This window comes from Ursus maritimus, unplaced genomic scaffold (assembly GCF_017311325.1).
Source record: "Ursus maritimus isolate PB19 unplaced genomic scaffold, ASM1731132v1 scaffold_3, whole genome shotgun sequence".
Classification (NCBI taxonomy): Eukaryota; Metazoa; Chordata; class Mammalia; order Carnivora; family Ursidae; genus Ursus; species Ursus maritimus.
The window spans coordinates 34,950,177-34,971,228 of NW_024425563.1; the positions used below are offsets into that span (position 1 = coordinate 34,950,177).

At 36.6% G+C, this 21,052-nt stretch overlaps 1 long non-coding RNA gene across 10 annotated transcripts in view; it reads right to left on the bottom strand.

The window, feature by feature from the left end:
• The window catches only part of LOC103659015, a 44,397-nt gene extending 28,099 nt beyond the window's left edge, over window positions 1-16,298 (bottom strand). For 5 of the 10 annotated variants that reach the window (XR_567386.2, XR_005838527.1, XR_005838531.1 and 2 more), the window contains exons 1-4: window positions 16,060-16,298; window positions 15,108-15,195; window positions 12,554-12,675; window positions 6,320-6,441 (exon numbers count right to left, since the gene is read on the bottom strand). This is a non-coding gene — a long non-coding RNA (uncharacterized LOC103659015). Of the gene's footprint in view, window positions 1-6,319; window positions 6,442-12,553; window positions 12,676-14,109; window positions 14,241-15,107; window positions 15,196-15,900 lie in introns of all 10 variants that reach the window. The other 5 variants (XR_005838530.1, XR_005838526.1, XR_567383.2 and 2 more) reach the window with 5 other exon arrangements.
• Window positions 16,299-21,052: the final 4,754 nt, after the last annotated feature.

Sequence of the window (21,052 nt, forward strand, 5' to 3'; positions counted from 1 at the left end):
GCTCAGGTCATGATCCCAGGGTCCTGGGATCAAGCCCCGCATTGGGCTCCTTGCTCAGCAGGGAGCCTGTTTCTCCCTCTGCCTACTGCTCCCCCTACTTGTCCTCTCTCTCTCTGCCAAATAAATAAATAAATAAATAAGACCTTAAAAAAAAGAAAAATCCAGTTTCTGTCTTCAAAACAGACATCACAAAAAGCCTGCATTATAACTTTCTGCATACCATTCCAGAGTACACAAAGTATAGTGAAAGTCCACTAAGCCAACTTGAGATTTTTGGGGAATTCTTTAAAGAGGATGGCAAAGAGAAGTGAGTTTTGGAATTGATCTAGAAGAGAATGGGAGATGGACCTACATAAGATGTCTTCAGGACATGGGTCTATGCAAAGCACAGGGTGGAATTCTGACTCTGTGCCGTCTAGGTGAGGGACACCCCAGCCAGTGCAGGTGACAAGTGATGAGGGCTCAAGGCATTGGTAATGAAAATGGAAAGATGGATCTGAGAAAAATTTAGAAGGCAAAACTGGTAGACCTCAGTAGTTGGTTGGGTATTAGGGGGAGGGGGAAACTCTTAGACTGTCTCCTGATTCTGCCTTATAGAGACAGGAAATACATAAGGACAAGAGGGAGATTTAAGGCAAATATAAGAAGGAATATTAGATGAATTGCATGCAAGATGACTAAGGGACATTGATTTGGCTACAAAAGCAAGAAATTGGATATAGAGGTCTGAAGTTCCAAATAGATGTCAGGGCTTCAGAGATTTTAAGCATAGGTAAAAAACATGAGAGAGGATGAGTTCATTCAGAAAAGTTTAGAATGAGAAATGCAGTGGGAAAAGGTGCAATGCCTTAGTTTGCAGGAAAGTAGCTGCAGGGTGAGAGGTCACACACCTGCCTGCAAGCATAACTCAGGATTCGCTTGGTCATTGTTAGAAGATGTGGTCTTGGTCTCTACTTGGTCATTGTCTGCCTGCTTCTCCTGAACTCACTGGCCACCCTTGGGTTGCCTGTGCTGGTCTAGACTTCCTAGACTCCTAGACTGAGTCTCGGCTTTGTTTGACCCCATGGCACCCTAATTCTCTACTTGTCCAAGCACTGGTTTCAGTTCAGTCTGTTGACTTCCTAGATGTGATTGGAATTCCTGCCCAGGCTTCCCTGACAAACACAGGAAAAGACACATGGTGGAATGCAGTGTTTTGTAAACTTTTTTTTTTTTTTAGTCAAGGAGATTAATGATTCAAATGAGCTCTAATAGTTGAGACATAAATCGGGGCTGTTGTAATTAAAGCCAAGCGTATGTCCCAGAATGATGCTTTCTCAGATGCCCCTTTATCCCTGCGGCAGCCCCTTAGGCATCTCCACAGAACTGTTAGAGGGTAAACAGTAAGCACTTTCTGAAAACAAGGGTTAAAACCCTGATTCTGTGGCTCAAGGGTTATTTTTCTTTGGACAGATGGCTCAGTTTTTCTGAGCCTTATATTCCTCCGCTATAAAATATAATTACTACGTGGCTTGTTAGCAGCAGATGAGATAATGTGTCAGTGCAAAGCTCAAAGGGCATGGGAGTCTCAATAAATGTTAATTTTCTTCCTTTCACCATTTCTAGGCCACGGTTGGACAATTTATGGAATCAAAATAAAATCATAAGAGTCTTACAGTGGGAAAGGGTTGAGAGTTTTCTAGTCCAACCTCCCCAGGGAGCTCCGGCCAAAATGTCCACATCAGATGGTCATTTAGTAACTGCCTGAAGATTACACAGAGACTGAGAGCTTTGTGCTTACGTATGATGGATTCTGTTTTACTGCTGTACACCTCAGATTGAGTCCAGTATCTGATGCATTATTCTAAATTTTATTTTTCAGAACAACACATTTAGTAATTAATGGTAGTTATTCAAGTTTTAAAGCCAGATTACCAAGTGCTGTCTACGTTGTGATCCCATTTTGGTTACAAGTTATATAAACATACATGTATATGAATGCATGTACATAGACATCTGCAGGATTTACATAAAAATTTACTAGTGGTTGTGCATTGTACTATAGAAACACTTTTTCTTGATAAAAAATTCTATATTAAATGCTTTTGCCCCTCTAATTAGCATGTACTTTCAAAGATGTGATCTTTTTATCCTTTTTTAGTTTCTTTTGGTCTTGAGCCCCATAACTATTTTTAAAGACAGATAGGGGAGATGTTCTGTTCATTCTGCACCAGCATGTGCACACACACACACACACACACACACACACACACCTGGAATCAGAGGGATGGAATGATTTTCTGGGAGTGATTTTCTGAGGTTTATTGAGAATGGTGGGACAGAAATTAACCTCAGATTTTCTAATTCTTTTTCTTCCCACCACACCTCTTTTGTTTGTTTTTGTCTGTTTTTAGTCTAAATGTTCCAGTTCCCTCAGCTCTGTCACTTTTGACATAACACTCAGACTTCCTATAATTCAGGTCATTCTTCTCTGAAAGCATTCCTGACTGGTAATTTTCTGATTAAAACGAGGTATGTAGAAGTGTGTGTAATATTCAGGTGTAATCTGAAAACCACATAATGGAATGTATTACTTTCCTTGATTAGGACATTACACATTTATTAAACCAAGATATAACACTTTTATTAAATATGCATGCATTTCAGCTAATTTTAAAATAGTATTTTGTATTTCCATTATGAATGTAGTATATGTTCACTGGAGGACATTTGATAAGTATAGCAAAAGAATTTTTAAAAATGACTCATATATCACCCATAGTTTCTCTACCCAAAAATAACTTCTCTGGATCTTTTGTGCCTTTTCCTACCAGAAAGGAAGCTGTTTGGGGGCAGGATTTTTATTTATTTATTTTTTTTGATGCTCATTCTGTGCCTGGATTAGTACCTAGAATATATTAGTAGGCATTTAATTAAAATTCATTGAAGGAGTGGATAAAATATTTATGTATATACATTTGTATTTTTGAATATATAACAGAATCAGTAAAATTTTGATTTTTTTAGTTCATGTTAAGTTATTGAAAGCATTTGCATTTTTATGTTATAATAAATTCTTTCTAACTACCATCATGATTGCATATGGCTGATGGAGGGAATATACTGACTTTTTTGGACATTTAAGTACTTTTCACATTTTGTTTCAATGACAAATAATGCTGTTGCAAATATCCCTATGTACCTATTTTCATAATTTTTGAGAGATATCTTGTGCAGATATTTCCAAAGTGAAATTCTTGATTCAAAGATGTAAACAGTTCAAAATAAACACTCTTCTCCCCTCTCTTCTCGGTTACTCAGAATTTGAGTGTATGTTGAATGTGTGGTCATCTACTGTCATTGGACTTACAGCCTTTTGTTTGTTTTTTTTTTTTCACTTCAGAATCTGCATATACACCAATTCAAACACATTAGGTGTGTTGTTCAGGCAGGTATGAATCCATGTGACTGCATAGACCATGACGACTTTTCTTCTCACCGCCCAGTAGCAACCACTTCTCTCTTCCTGGTCCGAATTAAGAGGCAGTTCCATTTTTTGCTTCTACTACCTTCTGAGAGATGAAATTGTCAGCAAGACAAGTCAAGATTTTGTCTGATGCTCAGCTTTTTAGTATAATGAGATTTCTAGCAGATGTCTTTATAGCGGAAGTGCGCCCATTACTGTTATAGCTTTTCTCTGTGACAGATTTTTAATCTGTGTTAGGAAAGCGACGTCTGTATCTTTTGTCAGACTGGACAGTCTGTTGTGGGCTCTTCTACTGTAATCTTTCAGTTTCTCTTTCTTCAGATGGCTTTTGTCTTTCCCTGTCCATAGATTTCAGTATAGAAGCCATCCTTGTTAAAAATGAAACAGAAACATTTTTCATGAAAATAAGAACATAATGCATATTTAGGCCTAATTTTGGAGGTTGTACACATCAACTGTGGAAAGCCTAGAAAATGATGACAAGTAGAAAGAAGAAACCACCAAATAACCCAAAATCCCACAATTTTAAAGATGGTATGTGTTACCATTTTGCTGTAATTCTTCTAGATTTTTTTTTCTGTGTATGAGTACGTGTGTGTAAGAGTGTTAGAGGTAATTGGCATGGGACTGTATGTTCAACTCTTATCCCAAGATTGTATTTAATATTATATTATACACATTTTCTTTTGGCTTTAAAACTTTTTTGGGAAAAAAAGGTTAGTTTAAAAATTATGTAAATTTCATCTTGGAAACAGGCTATCATTAATTTAATCATGTTTCTGTATTTTTTCATTTATTTCAATTTGTCTCTGGTAAAGATCACTCCTCCACAAACATCTCAGTAAGTAAATCTTTATATGCACACCTGTGGTAGTTTCCCCCGGATAGATTCCTCCATGTGGAGTTGACTGGAGAATGTGCCAGCAATGCTTAAGGCTGTGTCCGTGGGATCCTATGTTCCTACACCCTTGCCCACTCTCAGCTGTTGTAATCTTTGCTCATTTTATAGATGAGATGAAGTCTTATGGTTTTAATCCTCATTTGACTATTAGTGAGGGTAAACTCATCTTGCAGGCCATTTTTTTTCTTCTTTAATTCGAGATTTGTTTTCTTTATTGTGTTTGTTCTCCCTGTATAGGAACTCACTGTATCTTTCTTTTTTTGAACAATTTGATAGTTTTTAAATTGATTTTTATGTTATCACATTAATTCATGCACAGTTTCAAAGGTCAAGTTGCATTATAAGGCTTATTGCCACCAACAGCAGTCCTCCGCTCACTCCTACCCATCATCAATCCACTTGATCACAGGCATCCATGTTCACGTCTCTTAGCTGTGTCACCTTCTACTGTCTTCCATATTCCCAAATCATATGTGGAGACATTTGTTTAAAGTGTTTGCAATTCAGACATTATTGACTTGCTAGTATGGAGTTAGCTATCTTATACACTCCCACCAATACCTACTTCCTCTCCACCCCACCTCTCAAATAGATATATAACATGATTTTGGCTAGAATCAGTAGCTGATGTTTCCACTAGTATGGCTATATACATAGCGCTCCGCGTTGATTACAAGTTCTGGTACAAGTTACATTTTCCCATTTTGTTTTTGTTTAATTTCACATCGTTCATCACTAACACATTCTCAAATCATCTGGAGTTATAAAACTCTTGTCAATATGATCAAACACACCAGATAATTTTGTTTTCTTCCTTCTCTTGATGGCATCCTTTGGGAGGTCCTTTGGTCTCCTGCTCCCACCTGAACTATCCACTTTCTGGTCCTGTTGCACATTGTCACCCAGAGCTCCTTTTGTCCCCATCTTGCCCTGGATTCCATGTTTCTTTTCTGACTTACTCCTCTCAGAAGTTTCCAAGAGGAAAGTGTATAGGATATGAAATGTTTGTGATCTTCCATATTGTTTAATTTACTCTTACATTTGAGAATAGTTTGTATTTTTTTATATAATGCTTATTAGAAACAATATTCCCTCCGAATTTTTTTTTTTTTTTGAATGGCCCCATTGTGCTCTAGCTTCTGGGTTTGCTGCTAAGAAGTCTGACATGTTTCTATTCCTATCTTTCATGTTCCACCTCTATTTTCTCTCTACAGGTAAATTCTAACATCTTCGTTTTATTACTAGTGTTCTGATATTTTATCCTTTTTTTTTTTTTTTTTTTTTTTGATAGGGTAAGTCAGCCACCCCCTCAGCTGTTCCTGGTGTTCTGTGTCTTTAATGTCTCCAGAGAGTAAATCTGTGTTCTTCTGGATGGGGAAGGAGCAGTCATATTCCTTGGGTTGCTGCAGGGGGGAGGGTGGTTTCTTCTGAATTTTATTCATTCATTTGTTGATTCATTAACTTATTCATTCATTTTTGTATTCAGCACACACTTATTCAATACTGAAAATGTGGCAAGTATGGCACCTGGCAATACAGGGAGATGTGTTTTCTCCTCTCAAGGAGGTTACAATCTGGTTCCTTCTAACTTTTGTTAGCATTATGTGTTTTCAGTACTTTTACTTTTACATCCTAATATATATCTATGTTTTGATACTCATTTTGACTTTATTCCAACCCGTGATGTATCTTTTTTTTTCCATAATCTGATTTAATAAACATATATTGGTAGCACACTGTGCACATTCAGTGCCTGGGGTCTGGGAGGCACAGATGAGGAAGGATGAAATCTCTGCCTAGACATTGCTCTTTGGTTCTCTCTATTTGCCTCTCCTGTGCCCCAGAGGCTGAGAGAACTCTGCAAGAGATTTCCTTTCCTCCAGGGCCCCTGAAAATGAGCAAAGAACAAGTCTCTTCTTTAAGATTCATAATCTTGGATGGAATTTTCTTACCTCAGTCCTCTCCAATCCCAGCACTCCACCTGAGGGGGTCCTTTATTCCTCCTCTTTCCCTGATCAGATGTGGATGGGATGTGCTGGTGGTGCTCAGAAGGTGGAATGAAGGATGGATGCTACTGAAAAAAACAAAAATCTCCTTAGACGATGCAAAGAAACTTAAAAAGACAAAAATTTGACAATTTAGCTCTCTATTCACCCTTGAGATATGAAGCCATGACAGTGGACGGTGTCCCAGAGCAAAAATGAAGGGCAAAACACATCGTTCAAAGCCATTCACTTTTCTCTCTCAGTCACTCTCTCCACTTCTTGGGCAGCAGAATTGAAAAGTGCCTTGTCAATTACCTTACCAGCTCTGACCTCTGTGGTTAAAACAACACTACAGACATGTCCCTGATCCTCGAGTTTTCACCCTTTCTTACACACAAGTCTGGGGGATTCTTGAATTCTTCTTCTTGTCTACCAAAATTTAGAATATTTTTTTCAGAGAATTCTTTTGTGTATGTGCTTCAAAGGGACATTTGAGTTAGGATGATCTCATACCACAATTTGTGACCATCTCCAAATCCAAGATTCAGGACAGAATATATTCATTCTCATCACAATTATACAATACACATTTAAAATAATTTATTTATATCTGCTAACATTTTTATTTCTTGTAGCTTGTTCCTTTTTTGTAGGGTTAACAGTTCAGAGAATTTATAATTTCATCTTCCTTTTTAAATGAATGATAAGATTGATTAAATCATAGTCAACATCAACACTCATATTTTCAATACCATTTTCAACTTTAGTATTTTAAAAATCCCTTTTTCATCATGGGTCTATGATGGATTCATTAGAAAATAACAAAAATGCAAAAGAGAGCACACGTGAATTCCAGTTCACAGTTGTGAACACTGATACATATTTTGCATGTTAAGCTATTGCCAACTTTTGACGGTAAAAGCTCTAGAAACTTTGTAAGTTTTTAAATAAGAAAATGCTTTTTGAGATTTTGAACTTAGTTTAAGACACATTTTTTAAAAATGGACTTTATATAATAGTGAAAGAATTTTATGTAAGGTGAAATAGAATTAGGAGGGATAAGACTTCAAAAATTCTTTACAAATTTAAATGACTTATTTTTACTTAATATTTTAAAAGTACCTAATTACACAGTATGATAGTAATGGTTCTATATGCCATAAAATGTTAAATATCTAAAATGTTAGCAGCTATGTCTTGATTAAATACCCTTTTAATAGTACAAACATAGGAAAATGACTTTTATTTTGTTTTTGTATTACTTAAAACTTCAGCCAGTTAATCTTATCAGCTGCATTTGGCAGTAGTGTTTGCCCAGAGATTCTCAAACATCAGTGCTGTCATTGCAACTTAACATGGTCATATGACTAAGTTTAGAATCTATTTTTAAGCAGTAACGTCTGTTATAGTCCTTCTTTGCTCTCCCCATACTTATCCATATTCACTTTGCTTAGAATGTTCTAGATACTTAATCGCTACTTCTTTGTTGCATTTACTATTTACTCCTTTATTCCAGTCATTTCAAAGAAGTAAATGTTCTCCAATGAATGAGACCTAACTGTATATTCACTATTTTGTTTCACAGATCCAATTATTATTTCACACTTCCTTCTTTTCTATGATTAATAACAAATATTATTTCAGTAACCAGCAACATTGACAAATGTGGTCTTAAATGTGGCCAATATTATTTTGAGTCTATAATATTGTTTTCCATGGAATCCATGTTGCTAATGATCATGATCTATTTCAGTACCACCTTCTTTTCTATGTGATCAAGCTACCACTTTCAATTGTTTTACCTGTTTTTATATGCTTTCCAATGTCCCAAACCTTCAGTGGTTTGGTGATATTTAGAAATAATTTATTCTACTGATCATTTTATGTCTCCATCAACTTTTCTCAAACTATTTCCTCAGATTGATGGTGACTTTTAAAATTCTGTCTGGTAGCTGCATGTTCATGAGCGCCAGTTGGTGTTTCATTAACACATTATAATTTTGAGAGTGTTTTCTGGTTGATTATCTTTGGGGAATACATTACATTTTAGTACCATAGTATATTGGTTAGGACTCTGTGGTCGAAAGTGGAAGAAAACAACTTGATTCAGTTTAAGAGAAACAAAGCAATTTGTTAAGTGGGGGCGTGATTGTCTCAAGGACAGGAAGGGGCTGTAACTAGAAACTGGAATATTGTTAAGAACTCAGATCTCTTGCCTTTGCTTTTCCCCTTTGTGACTATTTTCTTCTTCTCTTCTCTTTCTATCCTTTCCTCTTCCCTCCCCCCCTTCTCTTCTTTCTCTTTCTCTGTTGGCTTCACAGGGCAGAATATTGCCAAGCCACCTCTCCTGAGTTTTTGAGTTCTAATTTCAGTCATACACAGGACTGCTCCATGGTTCTCAATTCTCGGTTCAAATTACCAGAAGTATCTGACTTGTCCAACTTGGATCAGTTGACACTTCTGATCCAATTATCCATAGCCAGGAGGGCAGGGTCAATGTACAAATATGGCTGACAAAGGCTCACCTTATAAAATGGTGACCAGGTTAAAGAAAAAGAATGGGGCATTATGCGTTGAAAACCCAAAGGGTTATGGTAATACACCACAATATAGAAATTTCTGAATCCCCAATTTTAATTTTTTCCGTCATACCCAAATGTCACCATTATTTCTTTGGGTCTCCAGGAAATACTTAGGTTATGGTGGTGATAGGTCAAAATAAAATCAACCCTGGTTTCCGTTAATTTGTAGAAAAGTTATTCACTTCTTAATTTGAAGGTAAAATAATTAACATGAGTTAATATATGTTAAGCATTTAGAATAATGCCTGATATATGGTAAGCACCACACAAGTGTTTGCTCTTATTCTTATATTTATTTATTCATTCTGTGTTTCTTATGTCCCAGAAATTATACTGAACGTTGGGGATATAATGTTGCAGAGACTCTATTTTTTCCTAACTTCAAGGAGTTCAGTTTAAAATACATCTAGAAATATGACAATTAAACTTCTGCCCCAAGGGATTTAAGTAAAATACATCAGACTTTATAATTGATGATAGATATGTTATTTGCAATGTAAGATGTGACTAAAACTTGTAAACGAAGCAAGATTTACCTTTGATATCTCTTTCATCATCTTTCTGCATGCTGCTTTCTTTTCACATCTGTCTTCCCGACTCTCAATATTAATTATTTGTGACTGCAAAGTTGCACACATGGGACTTTCTTCTGCCTAGCCCTTTAGGATCTGAACCTTTGCAGAAAGTTTCTCTCTTTCCTGTAAATTCTGTATCTCATTTCCTAATTGCCTGGATAAATCACTGACTAAATAGTCAGAAAAGATATTTTGAATTTTAAAGTGTTGGAAACCACTGCCCCCTCTCCCACCTATTGGATCTGGTGGGATATGGGGGAGAAGAGAGAAGGTGGAACAGTCTGTCTGAGAATAGATGATGTCAGAGAATTGAAGCCAGAAGCCCAAGTGGGGAGCCTGAGAGAGGAAAAACTGATGTACATCAAATCACTCGCTGGATCAATGTGGCACATTGATCCATGTTATAGAGGACAGCCCTGGAGCAGGAGCTAGATACCCTAAACAACTCAAGCCAAGGTGAATACCAGATGGGGTAGTAGACTCTGATGGGCACAAGCAGAATAAATATATGCCTGTTCATGACTGAACTGAAATCCTCTCAATGCTCTTCTGTTTCCTTTTAGAACTTGAAGGCACTTTTCTAAACAAGTGGCTCTGCTACCTGAATGTAAACACTTTCAAAAGGACATGAAGAAGCTTACACTGCAAATCTTTGGTTAAGAGAGGATAGGATAGCTTACAAGTGAGCCTCTGCTCTGGGAAGGGCAAAAGTCTGTTGACAGGGCCCCTAGAATTCCCTTGCTTCTTAATGCATTATGCATTATCTACCTGAAACTTCTAATCCATGGTTATTCTCTTTGTGATTCTGTCTCATGATCTGACTAATCCTTCTGCTTTGTTTCACATACATGCTTGTCTTCACTCTGTTTCCCTAACGCTATATACTTTCATTAGAAACTTCCCATAATTTACATACCTTTGTAAAGTGATGATTGTATACATATGGCCCTTACTGAACCCTGTTCATTTCAGAGTCCTGCACTGGTGTGACTTATCTACTAAATATTCCACACATACCTCAGTTGTAATATATAAAAGACAATATGTATACTCCTTTCTGACCTTCCATTTTAAGCTAAATCTTAGTCAACTAACCAACAAAAATCAAAAGTTCTTCATGTTATATCTTTTTTTTTTTTTAAAGATTTTATTTATTTATTTGACAGAGATAGAGACAGCCAGCAAGAGAGGGAACACAAACAGGGGGAGTGGGAGAGGAAGAAGCAGGCTCATAGCGGAGGAGCCCGATGTGGGACTCGATCCAGGAACGCCAGGAACTCCGGGATCGAGCCCTGAGCCGAAGGCAGACGCTTAACGACTGTGCTACCCAGGCGCCCCCTTCATATTATATCTTAATGAATACTAGCACTGGCTATCCAAACCCAACATTAGTAATTTTATATTTTTCCTTCTTCCCCCCTACTCATGATATGATAAATAGCCCAGTCTAGAAATTTCCCCTACATATTTTCTCAAGTCTGTATCTTATCTCCATTCCTGTTTCCTTGTTAGTTTCCTTAGATAAGACCCTAATAATTTATTACCTTAAACTTATGTAATGTTTAATATATATGAATATCTAGCATATATGTAAGTTACAAAACATAATAATAAATCAACAACCACAAACCTATGCCCAAGATAAGAATTAAATTACTACCAAATTTTTGAAACTTCAAAAATACAGGTAACTACCTGTATTTTTTTTCCTTAACCCCATCCACATACTTCATGGAGAGTAACTATTACTCTGAATTGTGTGCTGATCATTTCCAATTTTTAACAGTCTAAAAAATCATATATGTAGTCATATATGATGTGTTGTTTACTTTTTTTTGAGATTTTATTTATTTATTTGACACACAGAGAGAGCGTACAAGCAGGGGGTGCATCAGAGGGAGAGGGAAAAGCAGACTCCCCACTGAGCAGGGAGCCCGATGTTGGGCTTGATCCTAGGACTATGGGATCATGACCTGAGCTGAAGACAGATGCTTACCCAGCTGAGCCACCCCGGCGCCCCTGTGTCATTTACCTTTGCTTGTTATGAACTTTACAGTACTTTGCTCTATGTATGTAGTCTTCTATTACTCATTTTTTTTCACTTAAAATTATCCTTTTACAATTTATTCATGTATGTGCAGATCTGGTTCCTGCTATATAATATTTTATTGCAGGATATGTAAGAATGCATTTATTATATTCCTAAGAACATTAGAATTGTTTCTAGATTTCTGTTATTACAAAAACCATTGCTATGAACATTCTTATACATTACACTTAAGGCTCACATGCAAAAATTTCTTCAGATTATATTGTTTAGGAGTGAAATGGCTTGGGCATAGGGTGTGCATATATTTAAATGATAGTGCCTGTTATTTCCCAAAATATTTGTATCAACTTACCTCTGTATCTTTGCCAAACCTCATGTTATTCAATTAATTTTTCGAAGTCTAGTGCTCTAAATGTTGTATAAGTTTTAAATTCGCATATTATATAAATTTTAATGATGTTGAATACTTTTTCATATGATGGACTCTTACTTCCCTTTTTTGTGAAATATTATTTTTTTGGTTGCCAGTTTTCCATTGGGTTGTTGGTCTTTTTCTTTTTGTGTGGTTTGTCCTTTTACTTTCTTTATGGTGTCTTTTTGGTGAGCAGTCATTTTTAATTTTAATATGGTGAAGTTCGACAATAATTCTTGCTAGGGTAACATGTTTTATGTTTTAGTTAGGACATCCATAACCATGTCAAGTGTACAAAGACATTTCCCTATATTTTACTTTAGAAATTGTAAGAATTTGGCTATCACATTTTTTTCATCTATCAGGAATTACCTTTTCTTTATAATGTGAGGTAGGGATATAGTTACATCATACAGATTACCATCTGGATAACCCAGCAGTGTTTTTAAAAATAATGCATATTTCCCCCAGTGATCTGCAATGGCCCTCTCTCATATATTAAATCTCCTTATGTGTGTGGATCTATTTTTGTGCTTTCTCTTCTGTTTCATTAAGTTGTATATCCTGGTATCTTTTACTTACCATGTCTTAGTAATAAGCCCTAATATCTGGTATCCTCCTCTTCTTCTTAAGAAGTGTCTTGGTTATTCTTGTGTTCTTTGATGTTCATTTTAGAATTGCCATGTCAAGTTCTACAAAATACCCTGGAATTTAAATTGAAATTACATAGGTTATACAGGTCAATTGCAGTGGTACTGTTAGGTTATCGATTCCTCCTATTCACTAACATGATAGAGCTTTCATTAAGCCTCCTTTATCCTGTTCCCATAAAGTTTTTAAATTTTCTCCATACAGATCTTGCACATATTTTGAGCCTCTATAGGTTATTGTCTATCCTATTTTAATAGCTTCCTAAATAGTTTCCGATTTTAATTCCTTAAATCCATCCTTTCTACTGCCTTTATATTTATAAAATTTAAATCTGTTATATTTATAGGCACAGAAGAATGTGTGATATTTTAAGTTAAGAACCATGATACCAAAGGCTATCTACACAACAGTACCTCTTTGGGCAAACTGCATATTTTAATATATATTTATGCAAGAAAAATTCCAGAATGAGGAACACAAAATCAGAAATGTTAAGAGTAATGATTTCTGGGTATAGTGATTCAGGATACTTGTTTAAAAATCACTTATCTGTATTATTTTATAAGAACACGCCACTGGTTTAAGCACCACATATGTCCACACCATATGTATAAATTAGGTGTGATAATACATCATAGTCCTCATCTTACTTATTCTTCCTCTTCACTAAGACATTGTTTTGATCTTTCAAAAGAATGTCCTGATCCTGTTCTAATTGTCTTCTGCTCTTTTGTCACTGTTGAGTGTCACTCCGTGTGGCATTCGCCTTGCTGGCTGCTGCTTCTTGGCTTCTGTCCTAAATTGCTTAAACCTCACACATTAATCATTGAATCTTTTTTATGTACCACATTCCACTTAGCCAACTCCCTTTCTGCATTCAAAAATAAATGAAGCGTGTGAGAGTTCATATATACAAAATGGTGAAGTATGTAACATAAAATTGCATGTGTACCCTCCATTAAGCTAAGAAATAAAACATTGCAAATATAGTTTTAGGTTCTGTGTGCATTGTTCTCTGGTCACGCCCTCTCACTCACCTCCCAGATCTCCTTGTTACCAATATACTGCAGGTGATGTTTATTTGCACACTGTTATTTATATCATAGTTAGATCGTATGGGTCCCCAAATGAAAATATAATATTTGGCTTCATTGATAACTGATATCATATGGTATCTAATTTTCTGCAACTTGTTTTTCTCCCTCAACATTTTGCTTGTTAGGTTATTTCCTGCCGGTACTTATAGTATAATAATAGTGGGATTAGGATATATTGTATTATTATTCACTTTTGCATAATATTTAAATATACTAAATTGAGCTCATCTGTTCTCCCTTTGATAGGCTTTTAGGTTACTTCTAATTTTTTACTTTTACAAATAACAGTACTGGAAACACTCTTGTACCTGTTTCCTTGCCTTCACTTGTAAGAGTTTCTCTAAAGTACATGCCTAGGAATGGAATTTCTGGGTTGTGGGGTATATGTACCTTAAACTCTATCCATCTTGTCAAATTTCCTTCCAAAGTTTTTATACCTATTTACGTTCTCATTGATGGCATGGAAGAGTTCCCGTGGCTCCACGTCCTTTCCAGCTCTTCTTGTCAGATGGTTTGCCTATCTGATGGGTGTGAAACGGTGTCTTACTGAGGCTTACTTTTGCATTTTCCTCAGACTGAGCTTCTTTTCATATATTTATTGGATATCTGGGTTTTTGCTTATGTCTATTTTTTAATTTTTCTACTATTAACACATATTACTTTCTTAATAAAAATAATAGTAAAGGTAAAAGGCAAATAGAATGTTAGCTTTCTCTCCCACCCCCAAACTTTCTCCCTGCCACCCCCAAGTCTGTGAGCCTTATCAAACCATCACACCTTCCCTGACCTGTGCTCTGCCTGGCTTTCATTTGGGCCTCTGTTTATGCATTTCCCTCTGCTTGACTGAGCCTCCAAAAGCTCTTTCAAAGTGCCCCTTCTTAGTAATCCTGTAGACCTGCTCCTTTAACATATGAAGCACAATGTATTGAAATGACTTACTTTCAAAAGCTCTTTCAAAGTGCCCCTTCTTAGTAATCCTGTAGACCTGCTCCTTTAACATATGAGGCACAATGTATTGAAATGACTTACTTTCAGAATTCTTCCATTCTTGCCGTTCCCACCTCCCCGCAGTGGAATTGCATTTCCCGGCATCAGGGGTCAAATATAACTAGTTTTTTCATTCCCAGAGCTCATCATAGCACTGGACGTGAGTGGAATTTAACCCTTACGGAGAATTTACTAAGATCCTAGGGAAAAAAGTGTGCCAGCTCCACAGTTGCTTCTTCGTGGCTCAGCAAGGAATCCATGAGCAGTGGCCATTTAGTGATGCTACCGAAAAGGGTAACGCCAAGTAGTTAGCTATTCATAGAACTAAGTTTGGTCCAGGGCAGTGGTTCTCAGACCTGGCTACACGTTAAAATCATCTGGAAGCTTTTAAAAATACTCACGTCTGAGTTCCACCTCCAGAGATTCACATTTCATCGGTCACGGGTACACGTTGGAAATGGAAGTCTCAAAAGATTCCCCCGGGTGATTCTAATGTGACCACAGTTTAAAAAACAAAACAAAACAAAAACAGCTGTTGTTGTCCGGGCACATGATTAGAACTGGCTACAAGAGAGGCTATCTGGAGCTGCCATAACCAAGGAACGGCCAGACTGCAGGCGCTGGAAACGCCCAGAGCTGGTGCAGCCGTGACCAGCAGCAGGCGAGGCGGAGGAATCGCGTGGGAGATCCACCGCCATCGCGGGAACTGCTGCCACCAGGTGGTCAGACCCCGTTCCCGTGCATCGCCTCTAGTTGCAGGCAGAAACGCAAGACTGGGGAGACCACGCACCAAGCTTTCTTTCCCCCTTTCCATTCTAGGGAATGACACATAGCAATGAGGGCAGACCGGAAATCAAATGCCTTCTCTGGTCGCAGTTTATCCTGAGATGCATCTGGAGGGTTGTTTGAAACAGTAAGGAAGAATTTAAATCATAACTCGACCTTCAGCTGTCCAAAGAAAGTGAATGAGTTTGGGGAAAGTGAAGTACATCTAATGCAGGTTAAATTTAACCTTTAACACAGTTCTTCAATAAATTCATCTAGTAGTTTACCTACAGTTTATGGTAAAATTCTTTTCAAAGAAATACTTTGTTATAGGGCCCGGTTTTAAGAACAATGACGTTAAACATGAAATATTGTATTCAATATCTCTAGGCCATGTGGTAATCTTCTAGCCTCCACCTGCGTGCTCACCTGACAGATGGAAGGGGACGGGGTGCGCTCTTTGATGAGTAAAGCGGCAGTCACCGCGTGTCCTCCTCATATACTGCTGAGTAAGCACTCCGAAACCGGACCGGCCGAAAACAGCAGCGTGTTATTACTCTCTGGGTTCTGGGGGTTGAATGAGCTCACCTGGGTGGTTCTCATTTGGTGTCTCTTGGTCTTCAGTCAGCTGGAAGCTAGGGCGGGAGCTTGAAAGCCCGACTGGGCTGGATGTTCAGGGGGCTCACTCACAGGCTCGCAAATGCTGCTGGCTCTCAGGAGGGAGCGCCGCGGGGGCTGTTGATAGAAATAGGACCCAGGGGCGCCTGGGTGGCTCAGTCGTTAAGCGTCTGCCTTCGGCTCAGGTCAGATGGATCAAACGCCGCATGGGGCTCCCAGCTTGGCGGGAAGCCTGCTTCTCTCCCTCTCCCGCTTCCCTTGCTTGTGTTTCCTCTCTCGCTCTCTGTCAAAAAATAAATAAAATCTTAAAAAAAAGAAAAGAAAGAAAGAAAGAAAGAAAGAAAGAAAGAAAGAAAGAAAGAAAGAAAGAAAGAAAAGAAAGAAAGAAAGAAAGAAAGAAAGAAAGAAAGAAAGAAAGAAAGAAAGAAAGAAATACCGACCCACGGCCTCTCCAGGTGACTCAGTCTTCCTACAGCGTGGTGGCTGAGTTCTGTCCTAAGACCAAGTGTACCAAGAGGTGGAGAACTGAAGCTGCCAGTACTGTTTAGACTGGGTTTGGAGTTCTCAGAGTGTCACTTTTGCCTCATTCTAGTGGTCAAAACAGTTACAGTGTCCACCCAGTTTCAACAGTAAACAGACAAGGTCACATTGCAAGTGAGCAGCTGACCATCTTGGAAACACACTCTACCACACAACAGCTCTGTTTGTAAATTTTTACCTCAGTTAGTAATTTGACCAAAAAAAGTCATAGAATTATGGCAGTGTTCAATATGAATGGTGAAATACACTGATTAAGACCGTATGTGAATTGTAACGTGATGAGTTGCCTTCACGTTGTTATGAAATCAGGAACAATAACTCTTAGGCTTCAGAATTATATCTTGGGATCAGTTTTTACAAGTGAATCTCATAGATATTTCATTTATTTAATGAAATCTTAGAAATTAATTTCTTTTCAGTAACATTATTTAAGAAATTATGCTTATTATTAGCCATTAAATGTTCAGTATAATATCTGGCACATTATGATGGCTGCATTATCTTTTTATGTGGGAATTGGGAAATTTGAAATGTTTGGTGGGAAATTTAACTTACTGCAAATATACTATTTTTTAAAGATGAACTAGTAAGTATAAACTGATTTATCCTCATGTCTCTAGACTCTTATGAAGTTATGGAATGGCCTCAAATATATCTTTTTTGGATGAAATATATTTATACACATATATTTTTGGAGATATGTCTTCTTGGTATGTAAGAACAAATTTGTTGGATTTATTAGGCCAATAATTGCTCCAGTAGTCAACTGACTAGTGCTCTGGTATATGATAATTGATGGGAAGCTACAAAATTCCCACATAACTTTTGTGTTGTGATAAGGCTGCAAAATGAAATCTGTAATTGTTCAATGGACATTCCTACTTGCCACATTTTTCTGTCGAAAGAAAAAAAATAATGTAACTAAACTCTATACTCTTTTTTCCCACACCCTCTCTATTTTGTTAATCCTGATGACTTGAAGACATTTTTGTCAGTATGAGGGGATGGGAATAGCATTTTGGCTATGAAAATGTCAAATGAATGTGGTTAAAAAATGGCAGTTTATGAGACAAGTGGTTAGTCTCTGAAGTATTTGGAATAATCTGGGGATTGGGAGTAGATAGGTTAAGAAATCTTTCGGTAGATGGCAAAAACAAAGACATGTTTAAAAACAAATCCATTTGTAAGATCTAGGTGGGCACTGCAGGAAGTAGAGGGCCAACCATAAAAACAATGAAATGGGAAATACCTTGGCTTCCACACCCTTTTTTACTCCACTGATTTCTCATTTCCTTCTCTAGCATAAATAAGCTTCAAACCTTAGTGAAGAGCTTTCATTGTCATCCCATGCAATGGATCTTCCTACGTGGGGCACCTTTGGGAATACCTAAAAGCAAGATGCCGTATAGATGTACATTCAGTGGCATTACTATTCCTTCCTATTTTCAGAAAAGAAGAGAGAGAAACAAACATATTAGCAACAGGCAACATCCGAAGAGCTAATAAGAAAAAATACTAAAATTAAAAGTTTGATGAACTAGTGAATTGGCAGAGATGGACATCTTCCAATCAATTTAAATTGGGCTGAATTAGAAAAATATTAACAGGTTTTAAAAATTTCTAACTTTTTGAGAATATCAAAGGAATTTTATTCCTTAGCGTATTCAAGGGTATATAAATACATTAAAAATTTTAAATTATTATTGGTTTTAATAATACCTTGATTGAGATATAGTTCATATACCATATAATTCACCTATTTAAACTTTACAATTAAATGCTTTTTGACATATTCACAAAGTTGTGCAACCTTCACTATCATCAAATTTAAAATATTTTCACCACCCTTCCATCCAAAACTCTTACCCATTAGCAGTTATTCCCTTCCCCTGGATCTCCTTTCACAGCCATAGGCCACCACTGATCTACTTTGTCTTTATAGCTTTGTCTATTATGGACATTTCCTATAACTAGAGTCATACAATACAATCTTTCAGCATAATACTATTTCCAAGGCTCATCTATGTTGAGGGATGTGTCAAAACTTCATTACTCTTTATTATTGTCAAATAATATTCCATTATATATATATATATATACATATACATACAATATATATATATATATATATATATATATATATATATATATATATATATATATATATATATATATATATATATATATTACATTGTATTTTATCCATTCATGAGTTAATGTATATGTGGTTCTTTCTAGTCTTGGGTCATTGTGAATATTGCTGCTATGAACATTCATGTACAAACTTTTGTATGAACATATGTTTTCACTTCTCCTAGGTATGTTCCTAGAAGTGGAATTGCTGGGTCATATGATAATTATATCAAGTCCTATGTTATTGCTGTTGCAGGTGGATATCGGACTAAAAAAAAGTTCAAAGTTGGTAACTTGGGTAAGGTGAGTGGATAGTAAATACTTCTAGTGTCAGTGATGCCTGGAGAGGCACAAATAGTTAACACACATGGTGATATATAGGATAAGAGAGTGCCCATAATATGTGAAGGGAAATTCTGGAACTCAAAGTATTTCTGCCAGCTAAATCTTAACCTCCTGCTTCAATAGACAAGTTTTTGGTTTTGTTTTGTTTAGTTTTTTTTTTCCTTTGGGAACATGAGAAAAGTATGAGGATTGTATGTCCACGTAAGTTTAGGGCAAATGTCAAGGCTCTTTTTAAAAAAGCAACTAAGTTCATTCATTTATTCATTCATTCTCTCATTGCTATAGTCACAAGCACTTATTATATGGCAAGTCCTTTTCTAGATGAATGGGATACATCATTGAGCAAAACAGACAAGTATGCCTGTCCTCATGGAGCTTACTTACATACTAGCAGAGACCGGATACACGTGTTATGCATGCATTCCCCCCAAACGATGGGTTGGAAAAACAACATAGTTTATGCAAACTAGTAAAAACAAAACAAATAAAAGCCTCTAATCAAGTATTCAGTTGTGTATTATATTAAAATTAAAAGTGACTCATCTTCTGATGTTCCCCTGCTATTGTTTCTCAGCAATGTTTGCTTCTTTACATTGAATATGCCTTTAGAAATATGAACCATTATTCCTTGGTTCTCTGGTTATAAAATACCAATTTTAGGAGGCCACCAATTATAGGAGGTCACTAATTATAAAATACACCACTCAAATACTAATTATTTTAGCAAAAATATATCAATAAAAGAGATACTACCAGAGTAAATGTCCACACTGATTATAAGACACACTTCAGGGGGAAAATCCACTTAGATTTCAATAAATGGTATATGTGTAAGCTGAATACACTCATGTTCTTCACACTAATAGTGTAGGGAAAGTCTGTTCCCTTGCTAGAGTCATTCCAAATTTTCTATATTTTATTGTTGATTACTTCAAGCAATCATAGCCTCCTACCTGTTAGTAGACATACTTAAAACTTACTGGCCACTTTCTACTGGAAGCTATGGCTTTCTAATTGTTACTTAGGCTGCACCTAGGACCTACTGACTTCCTCTAGAAAGCTCTTTTTTTTTAATCTCCTTGGCTTTCTGGGGCTCAGTGTCCTAACCCGCTATCTCTCAGAAGTCAAAGGGGGTAATTATCACTACTTTGTAATGTCGTTTAAGACCCTTCTTCGATTCAAGTTCATTATATTGGGGCCTAGAAAAAGAAGTCCGAACTGTAGTTAGTTTTTAAAATATGAATTTTCCTAACTTCCATATATGAAGGGTTTTTTTTTTTTTAAAGATTTTATTTATTTGTCAGAGAGAGAGAGCACAAGCAGGGAGAGTGGCAGGCAGAGGGAGAAGCAGATTCCCCACTGAGCAAGCACCCCCATGTGGGATTTATCCCGGGACCCTGGGATCATGACCTGAGCCGAAAGCAGATGCTTAACCGACTGAGCCACCCAGGTGCCCCTACCATATATGACGATTTATATTTATTTAAAAAACCAGAAAATGCAATCATGTAACTTATTCTTCTCTAATTCTATGTGTATTTTGTATAGCAAGATATTATGAGCAATTACCTTATTTATCTTACTAGGTCATTAGCATTTTATTGTATGAAAATATAAAATACTAATTAATAAATACTTAGGTTATTTCCATTTTGTTATTGTTGTAATATTGCTACAATGAACATCTTTTATACAAGCGTATCTGTAAAGACGTGTGTGTGTGTATGTATCTTTGAACACTAATGTGAGTGTATCAGTTAGATAAATAAATAAATTTATTTGTTAAATAAATCCCTAGAGGTGGATCTGTTTGGTCAATAAATACAGATATTCAAAATTTTGATATTTTTGGCCAAACTATTTCCCGTATAACTCTGATAACAATTCCAAAGTCCTTGGGTGGAAGTCATAGACATGGCTTCTTGCTTTGAAATATTTTGCCAGG